At 37.3% G+C, this 19881-nt stretch overlaps 1 pseudogene; it reads left to right on the top strand.

Moving 5' to 3' along the window:
- The first annotated feature begins 5839 nt into the window (after window positions 1-5839).
- LOC110258775 (olfactory receptor 7A17-like) lies at window positions 5840-6785 on the top strand (annotated as a pseudogene).
- The last annotated feature ends 13096 nt before the right edge of the window (window positions 6786-19881 follow it).

The raw sequence follows: 19881 nt of genomic DNA, 5'->3' as shown, positions 1-19881 counted from the left end.
AGAGGGAAGTTTATGCTGTACGGTCTCACTGCAGGAAGCAAGAAATATCATAAACCAACAACACATAACCATACACCTAAAGCAAATAGAGAAAGAAAATAAACCCAAAGTTAGTAGAAGGAAAGAAATCATAAAGATCAGAGCAGAAATAAATGAAATAGAGATGAAGAAAACAATTAAGGTCAGTGAAACTAAAAGCTGATTCTTTTAAAATACAAACATGTTTGATAAACTTTAGCCAGACTCATCAAAAATAAAAGGGAGAGGGTTTGAATCAATAAAATTAGATGCAAAAAGAAAAAGTACAACTGACACCAGAGAAATACAAAGGATCATATGAGACTACTATATTCATCTATATGCCAATGAAATGGACAAACTAGAAGAAATGGAAAAATTCTTACAAAGGTACAACCTTCTAAGACTGAATCAAGAATAATTAGAAAATACGGATGAATCATGAGTACTGAAATTGAAACTGTGATTTTAAAAATTCCACCAAACAAAAGTCCAGGATGATCGCTTCTCAGGTGATTTCCATCATATGTTTAGAGTAGTGTTGACACCTACTCTTTTGAAACTCTTTGAAAAAAAGTGCAGCAGAAGGAACACATAATCTAATTCTATGAGGCCACTGTCATTCTCATATAAAACCAGAAAAAAAAAACTACAAAAAAGAACACTAAAGGACAATATCACTGAGGAACATAGACATAAAAATCCTCAACAAAATATCAGAATGAATCCAGCAATAAATTAAAAGGAAAGATCATATACCATGACCAAGTGGGATTTATCCCAGGGATGCAAGAATTCTTCAATATTTGCAAACAATCAATGAGACACACCACATTGTAAACTGAAGAATACAAATCATAAGATCTTCTCAATAGGATATAGAATAACATTTTGATGAAATTCAACACCTATTTATGAAAAAATTCTCCAGAAAGTGGGCATAAAGGGAACCTATCTCAACATAATAAAAGCTGTATATGACAAACCCACAACTAACATCATTCTCAATGCTGAAAAACTGAAAACATTTCCACTAAGATCAGGAATAAGACAATAATGTCCACTTTCACCACTGTTATTCAACATAGTTTGGGAAGTCCTAGCCAATGCAATCAGAGAAGAAAAGGAAATAAAATGAATCCAAATCAGAAAAGAAGTAAAACTATTACTGTTTGCAGATGACATGGTACTATGCCTAGAAAATCCTAAAGATGATACTAGAAAGCTACTAGAGCTGATAAATAAATTCAGTAAATTTGCAGCATAAAAATATTAATACATGGAATCTCCTCATGTCTTATACACTAACAATAAATGATCAGAAAGAGGAATTGGGGAACTATTCCATTTACCATCACATCAAAAAGAATAAAATACCTAGGAATACACCTACCAAAACAGCAAAAATGACTGTACTATGAAAACTATAAGTCACTGATGATAGAAACCAAAGATGACACAAACAATAGAGTGATATACCATGTTATTGGGTTGGAAGAATCAATATTGTCAAAGTGACTCTAATACCCATGGCAATCTACACATTAAATGCAATTCCTAGCAAATTACAAATGGCATTTTTCATAGAACAAAAACACACACCAAAAATAAAATTCATGTGGAAACACAAAAGATTACAAAAAGCAAAATTAATCTGGAAAGAGAAAAACAGAACTGGAGGAATCTCTTGACTTCAAACTCTACTACAAAGCTACAGTTTCCAAATGGTATGGTACTGGCACAAAAACAGAAATATAGATCTATGAAACAGGATAGAAAGCCCAAAGATAAACCCTCACATCTGTGTCCATTTAAACAATGACAAAGGAGGCAAGCATATACAATGAAGAAAAGATAGTTTCTCTAATAAGTGATGCTGGGAACACTGGACAGGTACATATAAAAGAATTAAATTGGAACATTCTCTAGGAGTTCCCTTTGTGGCTCAATGGTTAATGAATCCAACTAGGAACCACAAGGTTGCTGGTTCAATCCTTGGTCTTGCACAGTGGGTTAAGAATCTGGTGTTGCTGTGAGCTGTGGTGTAGGTTGCAGACGTGGGATCCCCCATTGATGTGGCATGTGGCTCTGGCATAGGCTGGTGGCTACAGCTCTGATTCATCCCCTAGCCTGGGAACCTCCATATGCCGCAAGTGTTGACCTATAAAGCAAAAAAAAAAAAAAATTCTCTATAACCACACCCAGAAATAAACTCAAAATGAAACTCTAAATGTAAGGCTGGAAAATATAAAATTCTTGTAGTAAAATATAGGCAGAACACTTTGACATAAACTGCAGCAATATATTTTTGGATCCACCTCTTGGAGTAATAAAAATAAAAACAAATATTTAAAAAAATAGGACCTATTTAAACTTCAAAGCTTTTGCACAGCAGAGGTAATCATAACAAAAACAAAAGTCAACCCAAACAATGGGGGAAAGTCTTTGAAAACAAAGCAACCAACAAGGGATTAACCCCCCAAATATACAAACATCTCATGCAGATTTTTATTTAAAAATAAAACCAATCAAAAATGTTCAGAAGATCTAAATAGACATTCCTCCAAAGACATATAGATGGCCAAAAAACACTTGAAAATATGATCATCCTCACTAATAAGTAGAGAAATGCAAATCATAACTATAATGAGGTATCACTTAACACCAGTCAGAATGGCCATCATCAAAATATGAACAAACAATAAATGCTGAAAAGGATGTGGAGATAAGGGATCCTTCTTACACTGTTGGTGGGAATGCAAATTGGTACAACTACTATGAAGTACAGTATGGAGATTCTTTACAAAACTAAATATAAAACTACCATATGATCTAGTAATCCTACTTGGGACATATACCTAGAGAAAAATCATAATTTGAAATGATATATGTACCTCAATATTCATCACAGCACTCTTTAAAATAGCCAAGACATGGAAGCAACCTAAATGTCCATCAACAGAGGACTGGATAAAGATGTGTTACATATATACAATGGGAAACTACTCAACCACTTTTTGCAGCAACGTGAATGGACCCAGAGATTATCATACTAAGTGAAGTAAATCAGACAAAGAAAGTAAACAGCATAAGATATCACTCATACACAGAATCTTAAAACGTGACACAAATGAACTTATCTGCAGAACAGAAACAGGCTCAGAGGCTTTGAAAACAAATTTATGGTTACTAAAGGGGGAAAGGCATGGAAGGATGGATTGGAGGTTTGGGACAATGTGTTTGGAAGGCCAGAGAATTAATGAATAACAGTTAATAAAAACTAAATTCACCTGACTTATAACCTGATCTCCTGAGAACACAGTCAGCTGGGAAAAAATCCTCCTGTCCAGACCAAGTCGCACGGGGAAATCAGGTGCTTTTTGGTCATTGTACCCTGAGGGAAGTGTACCTAACGAACAGACATAGGGAGCTGCAAATATCTCCTCTGCTCAGTCCCTGAGCTTGTACAAAGTGGACATGGATGAGAAAGGTTCTTGCTTTTGGAGTCCTAAGTCTGGCTAAAGGACCAGTGTTTGATCCATTCCTATTCATTTGTCTGGGGAAACAGATGGTCTCCACCATCAACCACCCAGGAAGGGATTCAGACTTTCACAGGGAGAACTTCCTCTCAGAGTTCTTATCCAGGTAAGTCCAAGAGCCCAAAAACTACTGCATAAAAAGGTCAGAAAGAAGGAACTCCAAGAACATTAATTGAGGTAACGTCAGAAACAACTCAGCCTAGTCCAGAGCCTAGAGAATACAGTGGTGTTTTGCTTGCTTGGTTAAAGTGTCAATGTATTGTTATGATGCCAAAAAGAGAAGTGAACACTGAACTCAGTAAGGCAACACACACACACAAACACACACACACACACACACACACAGTAGTCTTGTCTTACTATACTCTTTTTTTTCCATGTATTTTGCACCCCAACACATTCTGATTAAGTTAGAGTTGATAAAACTTAAATAGATCAGATCAGAGTTTGTATAAAAGCTACCCAGAAATTCCAATTTGAAAGTTCCGCAGGATGTGGGGATGCCAGTGATGATAAAAATGGAAGCTCTATCAGAAGAAGAATGAGAGGCATAAAATGCTCCCATTAAAAGTTGAATGTATGTACAAGTATCTTATTAATTGAATGGAGTAAATAGGATATTCCTTACAAAGGGATATAAAATGAAAAGAAGGTATTTCTTTCTAACACTTAAGAAGGGGCATGTGGAGTTCCTGCCATGGCACAGCAGAGGCAGATCCGACTAGGAGCCATGGGGTTACGGGTTAGATCCCTGGCCTCGCTCGGTGGGTTGAAGATCCGACGTTGCCGTGAGCTGTGGTGTGGGTCACGGTCACGGCTCAGATCTGGCGGGGGTTGCTGTGGCTCCAATTGGACCCCTTCCCTGGGAACCTCCATGTGCTGCAGTTGCGGCCCTAAAAAGGCAAAAAAAAAAAAAAAAAAAAAAAAAGAAGGGGTGTGTTTGACCATGTTTCCATATTGATGAAAAAGATCCACACTAATGAATAACTACAAATATGTCCTAGAAACAGCAGTAGCAAGAGATATATATTTTGCACTATTTTCTGTGAAAAATAAGAAAGAAATTAAGATGTGCAAGGGGGGAGGTGGTAATGAGCTTACCTTAAGCTTAGTTCTTTACTTGTGAGACATCAAGTGGCTATACCAAAGGCCTCTTGGTACCCAGGGTACTTTCAAATTGGAATTTCTTAGTGACCTTTGTACATAATATAATCTGATCAATCTGAGTTTTATCAACTGTAACTTAATCAGGATGGGTTGGGGTGGAAAAGACATGGAAAAAATACAGTATAAGAAGACAGGATTTCTGTGTGTGTGTCTGTGTGTCTGTGTCCATGTCCGTGTCTGTGTCTGTGTCTGTCTATGGATTGTGCACAATGAGAAGTCATCAGAGAATGGGTACTGAGCTATGATATATTCCAGGGTGACTCTTATATTCAGAGGCCAGAACTCAATCAACTGAAGGAATTCATTTAAACATTCAGACGTCCTTTGCAACAATTTCATGATGTGCTAGAGGAACGTAATATGGATGAGGGACTCATTTTGACTTTAAGTTTTAGCGGGATCACGGAGGTCACCTTGTTCCTCAACAATCCTGGATACCATCGCTCCTCACTCTCCTTCTGGTCCATTACCCTCCCCACAATGACTTCTTTAAAAAAAAAAAAAAGAATTATCTTAAACAAGCACCTTCTTCCTTCTTAGAATCTTTGCACTGGCTGTCTCCCTGCCAGGGATTCATTTCTCCTGATATGTTCATGACTCATGTCCTTTCTTCCTTGAAGTCTCTGTTCAAATATTAACTTATTTGTGTGTCTTTCCTCAAGGCCAATAAAAAAATAGCATTCTCTTTACTCTTTCTCTCATACTTGCTTTCGTTTTCTTCATAGTACCACGTACTGTCTGACATGTGTACAATTTTTTATTTTCTTATATTTTTTTCTTCATAACTGGAATTTAGGAGCTTTTGTTTTCTGGTATGCTATAATCATTGCCTGGAGAGAAACTAAAACATTATTAGCATTCAATTTATATTCCCTACACGAATGAAAAATTTTCTCATTAAATAGGTGGAACCCATGGCATACTGGGGAACAAGATGAAAGTAGAATAAACTTGCTAATTAGGTATGACAGAGGGAATGTACTGAAGGGAGCCAAATCCATTCACAAAATATTGAAATTAATTTTTGACAGCCAATGAAAACAATGTGAGCTATTCCTGATTATGTGAAAATGAGTCATGTTTTCTTCCCCTTTCCTCCTAGTCACCTTCAACACATGACACCAAGAAACATAACAGGAATTTCAGAATTTTTCCTTTTGGGATCTTCAGAGGGAGCAGCCATGCAGCCCCTCATATTTGGGCTTTTCCTCTCCATGTACCTGATCACAGTGTTTGGAAACCTGCTCCTCATCCTGGCTGTCAGCTCAGACTCCCACCTCCACACACCCATGTACTTCTTCCTCTCCAACCTGTCCTTTGTAGACATCTGTTTCATCTCCACCACCATCCCAAAGATGCTGTGGAACATCTACAGCAAGAGGCAAGTTATAATCTATGCAGGCTGCATAACCCAGATGTATTTTTTCCTACTATTTACAGGGTTGGATGACCTCCTCCTGAATGTGATGGCCTATGACCGCTTTGTGGCCATCTGCCACCCCCTGCACTACAGGGTCATTATGGAACCCCAACTCTCTGGAATTCTGGTTATGGTTAGCTGGATTATCAGTGTTTGGCATTCCTTGTTGCAAACATTAATGACATTGAGGCTGTCGTTCTGTAGAGAGGTGAAAATGCCCCACTATTTCTGTGAACTCAAACAATTAATCCAGCTTGCCTGTTTGGACAAATGTCTTAATAACATGGTGATGAATTTTGCAGCTGGGTTGATGGGTGGTGTTCCCCTTGCTGGTATACTTTACTCTAACTATAAGATAGTTGCCTCCATGCTTGGAATCTCATCAGCTCAGGGGAAGTATAAAGCCTTTTCCACCTGTGCATCTCACCTCTCAGTTGTCTCCCTATTTTTTTCTACAAGTATACCTTAGCTCTTTAGCTACACACAGCTCCTACTTAATTGATATCAACTCAGTGATGTACACAGTGGTCACACCCATGCTGAACCCCTTCATCTATAGTCTGAGAAACAAACACATTAAGAGAGCTCTGAAAGCTTTCTTTCATATGGCAGCCATCAGAAGCCCAGTTGACCTGGGCTGAAGAAGAGCACATGACTGAAGGGTTCAGAGCCTCGTGGCCATACATTGCAAACCTTTGACCAGATTTTGGAATTCGAATCTGAGTTTCTATTTATTTTCTGGGATTTTCATTTCTTTGACATCTGCTTCTTGATATAATTTATGGAACTCACTTGATTAGCCTCACGATCTTCTCATATGCAAGTGTTTTCCCCTTTAACCATTTTCCCACTCTCACACTTATTCTCAGTCTTGGATCTGAAAAATAGGAGAATTGTCATTTTTTAAATAGGAATGGATGGATTTCTTAAGGATAATTTATTCTCAAATAACACAGACAGTACCAAGTACTTTTTCTTTTGTCTTGATAAAGTATGGTCATGAGTTGTACTGCTGCTATGGAAAAACTAGGCATCCCTGGCTATTTATATGTTCCTAACAGTGAAAATCTAAGAGCACAGAATTTCAAGTTGTTATATCATCCCTTTGAATGTCACTCCCTTAACTGCTCTTCCTGGTGTTCTGGATTTTAACTTACTGTGTATTTTGTAATGTGCCATTGAATTTTTTTCTCTTCTTGGGATCCTACTGTCTTATTCAGCTCTGTGTCCACAATACCTACCATATTCACTTACAAAAACAGATCATCAAATACATGTCCCTGTGGCAACTCCAAGGTAGCACGATATTTGAATTTTTTCCTTATTGCTTTATTAGTTTCAGGTCATAGAATAACTGTTCCCTATTTTTACAGATTATACTCCATTAAATGTTATTATGAGACAGTGGCTATAATTCACGGTGCTATACAATATATCCCTGCTGCTTGTCTAATTTATACAGAGTGGTTTGTATTTCTTAATCCTATACCCCTATTTTGCACATCGCCGATTCCCTCAACTCTCTGGTAACTTCTACTTTGTTTTCTCTATCTGTAAATCTCTGTTTTGCATATACTTTTATTCATATTATTTGAAGATTCCACATAGAACTGATGTAATACAGTATTTATATTTCTCTCCCTGACTTATTTTACTAAGCATAATAATCTCTTGGTCATCCATGTTGCTGAAAATGACTGTTTTTTTGGAAAAGGAGTCATATTTTGTTGTTGATATTTATACCACATCTTATTTATGTATTAATCTTGATGTACATCTGGGTTGCTTCCATATTTTGGCTATTGTAAATAGTGCTTCAATGAACAGTTAGGTGCATATATATTTTGAAATTTCTGTTTGAGGTTTTTTTTTTTTAGATATATTCCAAGGAGTAGATTCCTGGATCATATGGTAGTTTTACTTTTATTTCTTTGAGAAAGCTCCGTACTGTTTTCAATAGTGGCTGTAACGATTTACCTTCCCACTTACATCAGTGGATGAATCATCCATACAGAAAATCAATAAGGGAATGCTGATCTTAGATGATACCAGTTGTTTAAATAAATCAGATAACAGGTAAAACAAATAAGAATAAAAAGTTTGATATAATAAATAAGTGAAATAAGAAGTAGAAAAAACCTTAAATATGCTTTGTGTTACTGAGCAAGATAGTGTTTTACATGCTATACAGTTACTTTTTTAATTATGGGAGATCAACATTTATGTGAAAGGAGGTTTACCCATTGGAGTGAAGGAGTTGATAGTTTGTTTCATGTGTTTTTATTGGATTATCTCCTGTTTCTGCTTGAAAATTTACAGTGTTACCTACACATGAAGTCTACATTTGCCTAAAGAAATGTCTCCTTCTTTTCTAAAGTTAGCCAAAAACAATAAAAAGATAGATGAATGTACATAAATACCATCCATTAGGGAGTTCCTGTCATGGATCAGTGGTAAATGAACCCGACTGGGAACCATGAGGTTGCAGGTTCAATTCCTGGCCTTGCTCAGTGGGTTAGGGATCCAGCATTGCTTTGAGCTGTGGTATGGGTCGCAGACATGGCTTAGATCTTGAATTGCTGTGGCTGTGGCATAGGCCAGCAGCTGAAGCTCTGATTCGACCCCTAGCCTGGGAACCTCCGTATGCCATGAGTGCAGACCTAAAAGGACAATAAATAAACAAATAAATAAATAAATACCATCCATTATATGTCCTCTGTGTAATTGAGTCACTTCAATGAGTATAATCAAAGGGAGACTCACAAGAGAAGTAGAATTGCTATCTATTCCTCTGGTCAAGGGTCAGAAATTTTTCTCTGTAAACATTCATTTCCTTCCAAACCCCCTTGGTTACCTAGAAGACAACCTCCATAGAGTCACATGTTAATACATTTTTCTGAAATAAACTTGAATAACAGAGTGATCACTAGTGTCTCAATATCAAAGCAAATGTCAAAAATAAGAAATAGGAGTTCCCATAGTGGCTCAGTGGTTAACGAATCCAACTAGGAACCATGAGGTTGCGGGTTCAATCCCTGGCCTCGCTTAGTTGGTTAAGGCTCTGGCATTGTGGTGAGCTATGGTGTAGGTCACAGACATGGCTCAGATCCTGAGTTGCTGTGGCTCTGGCATAGGCCAGAGGCTACAGCTCTGATTAGACCCCTAGCCTGGGAACCTCCATATGCCACAGGATCGACCCAAGAAATAGCAAAAAAATACAAAAAGACAAAAAAAAAGAAATAGCAAATTATAATTTCCTTCAAATCTATTCATTTCGATTGTTGTATTAGTAAGCTATTGATGCACAACAAGCCATCCTGCCAGCCAATGATTTGACATTGATTTAATAATTGAAATGGATAATATGGAGCTGAATTGTTCTGATCTCTGCTGGGATCCTCGTGTGTCTTTATTCACCTCTAATTCAGCCTAGGAGGCTCTGTTGACCTTGTCTGAACATTCAGATGTTCTGGGTTCTCAACTACCTGTAGGCTGACATATCATAGCCTAGGCTGAGACAGTTGGGCCCTGCTCCAGATGTTATCTTGTCCTCTGGTTAGTTCTGGGTTTTTTCATATTTCTGAGGCAGAGTTTGAGGAGACATCTACAGAAATGGAGCAAGTCTTCTAAAGGCACATCATCATTTTCACCATATATCATGGGCCAGAGGAAATAAAAATTCCTGAGCCCAGAATAGATACAAAAGTGGAGAAATAGATTCCAGGACATGATGGAAAGTGTTTCACTGTCATATTGCCAAATACATGGATACAGAGAAAAGTGGTGAATTGGAGCCAGGTTTACAGAGAGTCTAATACAAGTAAAACTTTTGATTAGGTTGTATATCTACTTCCACTTTCAGCAGATGAATGATCTCAGAAAAGACAGTGAGACAAAAATATGTGCCTTAGGTTGGTAGGAATTTAAACAGGTGCATCTACTTTGGAAAATATTATAGAGGTCCTTCAAAAAATTGGCATCTCTCTCTTGGGAGTGTTAATGCTGCATCCTCGAAATGAATCTGACTTGATCATGGTGTATGAGCCTTGTAATATGTTGCTAAATTGGGTTTGCCGTCTATGTTCCTCAGAGACAATGGCCTGAAATTTTCATTTTTTTGTGTGCATTGTCCCTCACTGTTTTTATTTAATCAGGATAACATTTCCCTCAGAAAATACATTCAGAGGCATTACCTCCTTCAGTTTTCTGGAAGATTTTTGAGGAGGTAAGTATTAAATTCTTTGAATGTTTTATAAAAATTTGCCTGTAAACTTATCTGGAACTGTACATTTTTTCTAGAGTTTTTTTTTTTTTTTGTCTTTTTGTTGTTGTTGTTGCTATTTCTTGGGCCGCTCCCACGGCATATGGAGGTTCCCAGGCTAGGGGTCTAATCGGAGCTGTAGCCACTGGCCTACACCAGAGCCACAGCAACGCGGGATCCGAGCCGCGTCTGCAACCTACACCACAGCTCATGGCAACGCCGGATCGTTAACCCACTGAGCAAGGGGCAGGGACCGAACCCGCAACCTCATGGTTCCTAGTCGGATTCGTTAACCACTGCGCCACAATGGGAACTCCTAGAGTTATTTTTGATAACTGTTACAATCTTTGTTTTGGTGATCACCTACTCATAATTTCTGTTACATAATGATTCAATCTTCTGAGTTCATATGATTAAGGATTTATCTATTTCTTCTAGGTTTTCCAAATTGTTAGTGTGTAGTTATTCACAATATTCTATTATAATCTTTGTATTTCTCTGATATCTTGTTATGTACCCTCTCTAATTTCTGATTTTATTTTTCAGTCATTTCTACTTTTTGCTTAGTGAGTATGACTAAAAATGTGAGAATTATGTTTATTTTTTTAAGAACTAGCTCTTAGTTCATTAATCTTTTTAGTTGTTTTTAGTCTCTTTTTCACCTATTTTTTCCTGATATTTATTATTTCCTTACTCCTACTTACTTTAGACTTTGTCCTTTTTTCTAGTTCTTTTAATTGTAAGTGTAAGGTATTTATTTGTGTTTTTCTTGATTTCTTAGGTAGGCATTTACTGCCATAAACTTCCAACTTAGTTCGGATTTTCTGCATCCCATAGATTTTGGTATATAATACTTTTAATTTTTATTTGTCTTCAGGTATTTTTCCATTTTTCCATTGGTGTCTTCTTTATATAATTGTCATTTTCTTACATATTGTTCAGTGTCCATGTATTTTTGTATTTTACAGCTTTCTTCTTTTATTTGATTTGTAGTTTCACACCCTAGTGATCAGAAGAGATGCTTGATGTAATTTCAATTTTCTTAAATTTATAAGGCTTGCTTTGTGTTCCAAAATATGATCTATTCTTGAGACTCTTCCATGTGCACTTGAGGAAATGTATTCTGCTGCATTTGGATGGAATGTTTTGTAAAAATATATCAAATCCAACTGGTCTTATGTTTCATGTACCTGCTGTGCATTTGTTTACTTTGTGCAGATGATCTAGCCATTGGTAACAGGTGTGTTAAATTCATGAGCTATTATTTTCTTGCTGTCACTTTCTCCCTTTAGACTTTTAATTTTTTTTAATTTTTAAAATTTTATTTTCATTAAAGTGTAGTTGATTTACAGAATTTTGCCAATTTCTGCTGCACAGCATAGTACAATCTTTTTCTCACATGATCTTCCCTCATGGTCTATCCCAAGAGACTGGATGTAGTTCCCTGCACTAATCAGTAGGAACCCATTGCTTATTCATTCTAAATGTAATAGTTTGCATCTACCAACCCCAAACCCCCAAGTCATCTTACTTCCTTCCCCCTCTTGCCCTTGGCAACCACAATTCTCTTCTCTATGTCTCTGTGTCTGTTTCCGTTTTGTAGATAGGTTCCTTTGTGCCATGTTTTAGATTCCACATATAAGCGATAGCATATGGTGTTTGTCTTTCTCTTTCTGATTTCCTTCACTTTCACTTAGGATGAGTACTCTAATTAATTGCAGCCCTGTTGCTGCAAATGGCATTAGTTTTTCATTATTATGGGTGAGTAGTTCCATTGTATATATGTACCATATCTTTTTAGTCCATTCATCCATCAATGGACATTTAGGTTGTTTTCACATCTTGGCTATTGTGAATAGTGCTGTTGTGAACATAAGGGTGCATGCATCTTTTTTAATGATATTTTTGTCCAGATATATGCCCAAGAATGAGAGTTATGGATCATATGGTAGTTCTAGATTTAGTTTTCTGATAAACCTCCATACTGTTTTCCATAGTGGTTGTACCAATTTACATTTCAATCAACAGTGTAGAGGACCTAAATATATATTTCTCCAAGGAAGACATATGGATAGCCAATTGGCTCATGAAAAGATGCTCCATATCACTAATTATTAGAGAAATGCAAATCAAAACTACAATGAGGTACCACCTCACACCTGTCAGAATGGCCATCGCTAATAAGTCTACCAATAAAAAATGCTGGAGAGGGTGTGGTGAAAAGGGAATCACCCTTTAATTTTTAATCAATGTTTTAAATGTTTTGGTGCTTGTATAGTAGGTGCATATACATTAAAAACTATTATGTCTTCTTGATGAATATTTCCCTCTATCATTATATTCTGTTAATCTTTGTCTTTTGTTTCCCTTTTGACATGAAATATATTTTGGGGGGTTATGAATATGGCTATACCCTTTTTGTTTGCCATTTTTGGAGTATCTTTTTCCATCACTTCATTTTAAGTCTATGTTTTTAAAATAAATTTTATTGGAACATAGTTGACTTATAAAGTTGTATTAGTTTCAGGCATGCAAAAAAATAAGATGAACATATACAAATATCTGACTTTCATTTTCAGATTCTTTTCCCATATAGGTTATCACACAATATTAAGATTTCCCTGTGCTATGCAGTAGGTCCTTGTTACACATCTATTATATATAGTAGTGTGTATATGGAGAAAACCATAATACCAAAAGATATGTGCACCCCATTATTCATTGCAGCACCATTTACAATAGCCAATACATGGAAGCAACCTGCACGTTCATCAACAGAGGATTGGATAAAGAAGATGTGGTACAATGGGATATTACTTGGCCATAAAAAAAGAATGAAATAATTCCACTTGCAGCAACATAGATGGATCTAGACATTATCATACTAAAGAAATCAAAGACAAATATCAAACAATATCACTAATGTGGAAACTAATGAAAATGACACACACACAAAAAACCCTACAAAATAGAAACAGCTTAAAGCTGATTTTTTTTAGAAAAGCTAAAATGGGATTTCCATTGTGGCTCAGTGGTTAAGGAACCCAACTAGCATCCATGAGGACATGGGTTTGATCCCTAGCTTCACTCAGTGGGTTAAGGATCTGGTGTTGCCGTGAGCTGTGGTGTAGGTTTCAGACATGGCTCAGTTCCTGCATTGCTGTGGCACAGTGTAGCCTGGCAGCTACACCTCTGACTGAATCTGTAGCCTGGGAACCTCCATATGCTCTGTATGTGGCCCTAAAAAGACAAAATGACAATTTTTTTTAAAAAAAGCTGAAGTGATTCTCCTGGAGGCAGTAGGCATTTTGGTCTTGTATTTGAATCCATCTTGGCACTCTGTATCTATTGTTTTATTGATTGATATATATAATCCATTTAAATTTATGGTAATTATCAATAGATGAGATAGATTTGCCATTTTCTCTTTTTATTCTATCACTCTATTCCTGTTTTTCCTTTGCTTTTTGATTCTGTCTGTGGTTTTCTGAGTTGTTCTCTGTTTCCTCTTTTTTGGTATTGTGAGCCTCTCATCTAGATTTATGTTTTAAGCTTACCAATGGGTTCATGTTAAGCATCTAACAGATAAAAATAGTCCTTTTTTTCTGCTGATAGCATTGTATCTTCATTTATATATGGGTTCCATTTTTTCCCTTTTGTATTTTCATTTCCTCAAATTATCCTTTTTAATGTTCTGAGTTTGGTACTAAATTGAAGTAGCCATATTTTTTTATCTTCCCTTTAATCTTTATGCTATAACAAAATATTTCAAAACTCTTCTGATAGGGTTTTGCAGTTGTTTGATTCTGTCTTTCTATTTATCATAATACCCAAAGTTTTGTGTTTTTCACTTGGTTTCTGGCAGAAGATCTTTCAAGATATGTCTAGCAATGATGGGCCCCTTCACCATTTGCCCAGGAGCAATCTGGCAAAGCCATTTATTTCTCCTTCAGATCTGAATTGTAATTTTGCTAGATAGAATATTCTAGAAAGTTTTTCTCTTTCGATAACTTGAGAAAGTCTTTCCTCAACTTCTTGGCTATATAGTTTCTTCTAAGCATTCTCCTAAAATTCTAATGGGGGTTTCTTTGTATGATACCATTCTAAAAAATTTCTTATTGCCTTAAAATTCTTTCTTTTTAATTGACTTTTGACTATTTTATTTAATACATCTTGGAGAAAATTGTTTTAAATTTAGGTAACTAGTTGTTTTTTAATTCTATGGACTCATAATCCAGTTTCTTCCCCAAGTTTGGGAGGTTTATAATTTAAGTAAACTCCCCACATTTTTATTCTCTTCTTCTCCTTCTCAGATGCCCATTACCCCAACATTGACCTTCCTAAAAGAGAGAGAGAGAGTTCTTATTACATTTCCTCATTTCAAAAATATCACATTTCTCTCCCCTCTACCAGTATCATATTTTCTCTCTTCTCTGTTGCCAGTGATTTCTAGTGCATGGTTCATCTGGCTTATTGATTTTTTTTCAGTTCCAGAATTTCTGTTTGGTTCAATCTTAAAGTTTCAATATTTAGGTAAAGCATTCCTCTGTTCATTAATTTGATTCCTAGGTCATTGAACTGCCATTCTTAGTTTTCTTCCATTGAGTTTCTTCACAAAATCTCTTTTGAATTATCTATCAGTTAGACTGAAAGATTCCATGCTTTTAGTTTTAGTTTCTAAAAAAGCTGTTGGTTTCTTTTCTTGTGGTAGTGTTACTGTGCAGTATCCCAGTGTACCAGCCCCTGGAAACCACCATTCTACTATCTGTTTTTAAATTTTGGCTTCTTTAGGTTCTACATATGTATGAGAAAATATATTATTAGTTTTTCAGTGTCTAAATTCTTTCACTTTGCATAATATCCTCAAAGTCCGTCTATTTTGTCACATATAGCAGGATTTATGTCTTTTTATAGCTAAATATATTTTTAAAATCTGCTCATGAGAGATGAACCCTTAGACTAGTTCTTGCCAGTGTTTGATGAGTTGTTCCTCAATTGGTGTTTTTGAAATGTATAAAATCTTTCTTTTTTAATGATTTTTATTTTTTCCATTATAATTAGTTTACAGTGTTCTGTCAATTTGTACTGTACAGCAAACTGACCCAGTCACACATATATACATACATTCTTGTTCTCACATTATCCTCCATCGTGTTCCATCATAAGTGACTAGATTTAGTTCCCTGTGCTATACAGCAGGATCTCATTGCTTATCCACTCCAAATGCAATAGTTTGTACATATTAACCCCAGACTCCCAGTCCATCCCAGTCCCTCTCCCTCCCCCTCCTCCTACCCCTTGGCAACCACAAGTCTATTCTCCAAGTCCATGATTTTCTTTTTTTGGAAAGTTTCATTTGTGCCATATATTAGATTCCAGATATAAGTGATGTCATACGGTATTTGTTTTTGCCTTTCTGATTTACTTCACAGAGTCTCTAGTTCCATCCATGTTGAGGCAAATGGCATTATTTTGTTCTTTTTTAAGACTGAGTAGTATTCCATTGCATATGTACACCACGTCTTCTTAACCCATTCATCTGTTGATGGATATTTAAGTTGTTTCCATGCCTTGGCTATTGTGAATAGTGCTGCAATGAATATAGGGGTGCATGTATCTCTTTCAATGAAAGTTTTGTCCAGATATATGCCCAAGAGTGGGATTGCTGGGTCATATGGTTGTTCTATATTTAGTTTTCTAATGTAACTCCATACTGTTTTCTGCTTGGTTTCTCCTGCTTGGTTTTTGTTCCTCAGGATTGCTTCAGCAATTCTGGGTCTTTTATGGTTCCATATAAATTTTTGGATTGTTTATTCTACGTCTGTGAACAATGTCATGGGTAATTTAATAAGAATTGCATTGAATCTGCAGATTGCAATGGGTAGTGTAGTCATTTTTATGATATTAATTCCTCAAGCTCAGGAGCGAGAAATATCTTTCCATTTATTTGAATCATCTTTAATTTCCTTTATTTATGATTTATAGTTCTCAGCATATGAGTCTTTCACCTCCTTAGTCAGGTTTATTCCCAGGTATTTAATTTTTGGGGGGTGAAATTTTCAAAGATATTTTTTATAATCTTTGTCCAGTATTTCATTGTTAGTATACAGAAATGCAGCCAATTTCTGAATGTTAATCTTGTATCCTGCTACTTTGCTGAATTCATTGATTGGTTTGAATAGTTTGGGGTGGAGACCTTAGGGTTTTGTATGTATATATTATCATGTCATCTGCATAGAGTTGACAATTTTACCTCTTCTTTTCCGATTTGGATACATTTTATTTCTTTGGTTTGTCTGATTGCTGTGGCTAGGACTTCCAATACTATGTTGAATAAAATTGGTGAGAGTGGGCATCCTTGTCTTGTTCCAGATTTTAGCAAGGTTTTCAGCTTTTCTCCATTGAGTATTATATTTTCTGTGGGATTGTCATAAATGGCTTTTTTTATGTTAAGGTATGTTCCCTCTACACTCACTTTGGTTAGAGTTTTTATCATAAATGGATGTTGGACTTTTTCAAATGCTTTTTCTGCATCTATTGTGATGATCATGTGGTTTTTCACTTTTGTTAATGAGGTGTATGCTGTTGATTGACTTGCATATTTTGAATCATCCTTGTGAATCTGGGGTGGTTCCTACTTGGTCATGGTGTATGATCTTTTTTATATGTTGTGGGATTAGGTTGGCTAAAATTTTTTTTTTGTCTTTTTGCCATTTCTTGGGCCGCTCCCATCGCATATGGAGGTTCCCAGGTTAGGGGTCGAATCAGAGCTGTAGCCACCGGCCTACACCAGAGCCACAGCAACACAGGATCTGAGCCACGTCTGCAACCTGCACCACAGCTCATGGCAACGCCAGATCGTTAACCCACTGAGCAAGGGCAGGGACCGAACCAGCAACCACATGGTTCCTAGTCGGATTCGTTAACCACTGCACCACGACAGGAACTCCTGGCTAAAATTTTGTTGAGAATTTTTGCATCTATATTCATCAAAGATAATGGCCTGCAACTTTCTTCTTTGGTAGTATTTTTGTCTGGTTTTGTTATTTGGGTGATAGTGGCTTCATGGAATTTGGGGGGAGTGTTCCTCTCATCTTCAAACTTTGGGTAAAATTTAAGAAGGATGGGTATAATTTCTTCCTTGAAGATTTGGTAGAATTCACCTGTGAAGCCATCTGGTCCTGGGCTTTGTTTGTAGGGAGTATTTTATTACATTCAATTTCATTTCTAGTGATCTATCTGTTCAGTTGATCTACTTCTTTGATTCAGTTTTGCTGAACTGATAGGCTTTGATAGGATGCTGCTTGTGTTTCCAAGGAAAAGGAGGCAATGGGCTGGGCTAGTAGTCAGTGCTTAGTTACTGGCTCTTAACAGTAGCAAGGACCTGACAGAAGGTGGCACAGTCTATTCCTAGTTTCAGGGCCTTGGGAAGTTGTAACGAACCTCAGGCAGATTTAGATGGTGCCTGGAGTGTTTAGCAATGTCTGCAGCAGGGCAAGTGTGTTCCTTGAGTAGTGAGAGCAACAACAGTTGGTGCTTGTTTGCAGTTCCTCTTCTTCTCTGTCTTCTGAGGTGCCTGGGGCCGCAGGTGGAAGCTGTTCATAGACCCCTAGTAGTGGTGGGCCATGCCATCTTTTGGTTTCTGAGAGGACTTCTGTGGTTTGTCCCCACCACCTGTAGATCACACAAGAGACACCATGTCATGCTTAGCCTCCCGCTTCCTTAGGCCACACAAGAGGAGTCGGGTCTCCCATAGCCCAAACAAGTGGTGCCTGCACCAGAGGTGCTCCCCTATCTGAGAGTTCCCATGTGCACAAGGAAAGAGATTGCTATGGTGGTCTTCCCCTCCTCCTCTTTCCCTCCCCAACAATGGTACCTTGCTCCACCTATGGGCTCAGACCTCCTCCCAGGTTCCCTCAGCTGTGGTGTTCTGCTCCCCAGCCCATGGCACACTGCTCCCTAGCTGCCCAGGCTGTCTCCTCATGGCCAACCCTAGTACTCTCCCTAGAACTGACCTCTGGAGCCTGAGTCTCATCACCCAGCCCCACCCCAGCATCTCAATATGTGGTATCCAGAGCAGTGGTGCAGATGATCTGAGCAGCTTTCCCCCTGCTTTGCCCTCCTCAGTCCAGCTGCTGTGCTTTTCTCAGTGACTTTGAGGTCCCTCCATCCTGGCTGATCTCCCCAACAGTTAGGTGGCTTCCCAGGGTGTGGGTTCCTTTCCTCTTTAACAGCTCCCTTTCAGGAGTGCTAGTCTCATTCTGATTCCTTTTCTCTCTTTCTGTCTCTCTCTGTCTCTCTCTCTGTCTCTTTTTTCTTTTGTCCTACCCATTTATGTTGAGGTTTTCTTGCCCCTTTTGGAGTTTTAAGGTCTTCAGCCAGCATTCAGTAGATGTTCTGTGCAAATTGTTCTACAGGTAGATTTTTTTTTTTTATGTGTTGTGGGAAAAGTTGAGTGCCACATCTTACTCTTCTGCCATCTTGATCTCTCCCCCGTGTCAGTAGTTTCTGCTCTATTTTTATGATTTCTTTCTTTCTACTAATTTTGCACTTTGTCTTTTCTTCTCTAGTTGTTTTAGTTGTAAAGATAGGTTATTTATTTGAGTTTTTTCTTCTTACCTAAGATAAGATTGTATTCCTACAAACTTCCCTCTCAGAACTGCTTGCCATTTTGAAAATATTTATTCTTCCAATCCAAGAGCATTGTATATTTTTCCTCTGTTTGTGTTGTCTTTGATTTCTTTCATTGGGGTATTATATTTTTCAGGGTACAGTTCTTTTGTCTCTTAAGGTAGGTTTATTCTCAGGTAGTTTATTCTTTTCAATGTGATGATAAATGGAATTGTTTCCCTAACTTCTCTATCTGTTAGCATATAGAAGAGCAAGCAAACGATTCTGAGTGTCTTTTCATGTGCTTTTTTTTGGGGGGGGAGCATACATTTTATTTTTTTTTTCATTTTTTATTACTCAAATGAATTTATCACATCTGTAATTGTATAATGATCACTACAATCTGATTTCACAGGATTTCCATCCCACAGCCCAAGCACATCCCCCCACCCCCCAAACTGTCTCCTCCAGAGACCATAAATTTTTCAATGTCTGTGAGTCAGCATCTATTCTGCAAAGTTCCATCTGTCCTTTTTTCAGATTCCACATGTCAGTGAAAGCATTTGATGTTGGTGTCTCATTGTACAGCTGACTTCACTTAGCATGATAGTTTCTAGGCCCATCCATGTTGCAAAATATGCTGGTATTTCATTCTTTTTGATGGCTGAGTAATATTCCATTGTTTATGTGTACCACATCTTCTGGATCCACTCCTCTGTCGATGGACATTCAGGTTGTTTCCATGTTTTGGCTATTATAAATAGTGCTGCAATGAACATTGGAGTACATGTGTCTTTGCGAGTCATGGTTTTCTCTGGACAGATGCCCAGGAGTGGGATTGCTGGATCAAATGGTAGTTCTATGTT

The sequence above is a fragment of the Sus scrofa genome, chromosome 2, assembly GCF_054392235.1.
Source record: "Sus scrofa isolate SSC_HxYL_T2T_F1_AM1 chromosome 2, Sscrofa_HxYL_maternal_Yorkshire_Landrace_v2.0, whole genome shotgun sequence".
NCBI lineage: Eukaryota > Metazoa > Chordata > Mammalia > Artiodactyla > Suidae > Sus > Sus scrofa.
Note: the sequence above shows the minus strand (reverse complement) of the source record. Positions and strands in the feature narration are given on the sequence as shown.